A 2,458-nucleotide genomic window follows, 5' to 3' on the forward strand; every position below is an offset into this window, starting at 1 on the left:
TTAGTCTCTATTCTTTATTTTGTGGTCCATTTTTCTTAGTTTTTTCCCATTATTCTCATTTCCGAAACTCCTGTTATAATTTATGCTGTCCTTGTTATATATTTCATTCAAATATCTGATACACCTGAGACTACTATATGTGTTATAGCAGTCTCAGGATACACTTACCTTTTAAAAAACACACATCAAGTTACAAAAAATTTCCTCAACTGTGTTACAGCTATTACTTGCAGATCAGTGAGATCACACAATGAGCCAACTCAATTTTCAATTACAAAATAAACTGCAAACGACAGAATAGTATCGCACAATCCTTTTGGGAAGAACACATTTATGAACCAACCTTCACACAATACCACTGTGCCAGTGTTAGCCCGTGTCCATAGAGGAAATACAGAACTTAACCAGTCATTGAATGCATGTTTGTATCATGCACATGGAGAAGATGGAATAGGATTTATCCCATACTGCATGGTAACTTGTAAAAAAACCAACAACTCAAAAGTGTATTCTACTTCTCTAGAGGAATATCCTTATGATTGTTATTGATTAACTGATTTATTGTTTCAGATCTCCATCATTTCTACTATAATTTTAATATCCATCATGTATAAGTATGCAAGAAAGGACAGCTTCACAAGAACAATATCTTCTCTTTTGAACCTTTATATAAAAATAAGGAGATATGGTATGATTGTTAAAGAGGCAACAACCCACCAGAGCTAAAATGACGTGGATATAAGCAAATATAGTCACTGCACGGCCTTCAATATTGATAAACTCCATTCCGTATAGTCAACTATAAAAGGGCGTGACATAACAAATGTGATACAATTCAAACGAGAAAACTAACTGTTTAATTGTTTTAATTTACATGATTTTTAATTTGTAAATACAAATCTTAATGCTCTGACATGTCTGACAAAAATTTTGTTCTTGATTTTTGTTTTATAGACTTAATATACGTCTGTGTATCTTTTTTGGCTTTGTGTATATTTTTTTAATTCTTGACATTTATCATATAAAATCTGTGTCCAGAAATCATCATTGGTTTGTCTACAAAAGAAAATAAATATTAAAATCATATCAATTTTGGTCATCAACATAGCATATATATGAAAAAAAAATTATTGTTTGAGAAAAAAATCATACAAATATATTGTATAAATTAGTGTCCAGGGATAAGCTGAATCCCGCCTCCGGAAGGGTGATTTTCTCACTGCATTGAAGACACATTTGAGGCATTGGGCTGTTTCCTGCTCTTTGGTCGGGTTGGTGTCTCTTGACACAGTCCCTGTTTCTATTCACTATCCAAACCATGCATGCGTTTTTCTCATTGTTGAAGGCCATACAGTTGCCTATAATTGCTCACATTCACTTCATTTGAACTTGGGTGGATAGTTGTCTCATTGACATTCATACCGCATCTCCTTATTTTGCATAACAACGTGTCCCATTTTAATCTCTATTGTTTAAGCAAAGTGCATATGTTTTTTTTTAAATCCAGTATAGAACATTTTATCCGTTTGGTGTATATACAAAATGGCATCTTCTAGATACACTTTGTCTGTTTTTCTTCACTTAGGGTTTTGGATTGCGTTCCCTTCTTTGAATATGTACATCATTGTGAATCTGTCCTCTCCCCCCTTTATTTTACACATATCAAGATGCAAACTCTCTTATACAGATAGGTACAACAATCTAATCTTGGATGAAGGTCATATTTCGGCGTCATAGCCCCTTTTCATCAAATATTTATAAAGTTAAAGATACTACATATCAACCCCAAATTGTATTTATAGCATGTACGACTATTCGAGTGGTCCCAGTCAATACAAAATTTGTCATTTAATTGTATAACTATTAACTCGTTTGCATAGCACGGAAATGCATAAAAAATATAACTACTCAATGTATCAGGTTGCATTGAAATTTATGTTACAGTTTGTATTGTTATAACATCTTACCAAGCCCAAGGTTGGCTGTGCTGTTATTTTCCTTCGCGGCCAAGCCATGCTGTCTGGTGTTTTCCATGATTTGTATAACGTCACAAACAAATAAAAATAGCTTTAAACGATGTCATTCGACTAATCCAAACAACAATCGAAACACTCGGACTTTTCAATAATATTATCGTAATGTAATTTCTTCCGAAGTCAATAACCAACTTCTCCCATTTAAACAAGATAAAAAAGCCGATACTATTCCGATTGTCATAAATTACCATTTCTATATCACTTGTCATCCAGACGCTATACTTTGAAAAATAAAGCGGCTGGATGATCGAGACCACTGATCGACATGATTTCATTATACTATGTGCTTTGATACGAATAAAAAGAGATGTGTGGTATATGTCATTGACACAGAAACCCAACGCCAAAGACAATGAAAGAATCAAAAGTCATCTAGAGGGCAACCCAGATTCTTCAACAATAGGCAAGTGTCAAGATCTAAA

The 2,458-nt window shown here is 33.5% G+C and overlaps 1 long non-coding RNA gene across 1 annotated transcript; it reads right to left on the reverse strand.

Annotated features, from left to right (window-relative positions):
• Positions 1–869: 869 nt before the first annotated feature.
• LOC127724205 (uncharacterized) lies at positions 870–2,164 on the reverse strand. Its single transcript, XR_007992385.1, has 2 exons — positions 1,968–2,164; positions 870–1,056 (listed from the first exon to the last, which is right to left on the reverse strand). It is a non-coding gene; the product is annotated as an uncharacterized LOC127724205 (long non-coding RNA).
• Positions 2,165–2,458: the final 294 nt, after the last annotated feature.

This window comes from Mytilus californianus, unplaced genomic scaffold (assembly GCF_021869535.1).
Source record: "Mytilus californianus isolate M0D057914Y unplaced genomic scaffold, xbMytCali1.0.p SCAF_14, whole genome shotgun sequence".
NCBI lineage: Eukaryota > Metazoa > Mollusca > Bivalvia > Mytilida > Mytilidae > Mytilus > Mytilus californianus.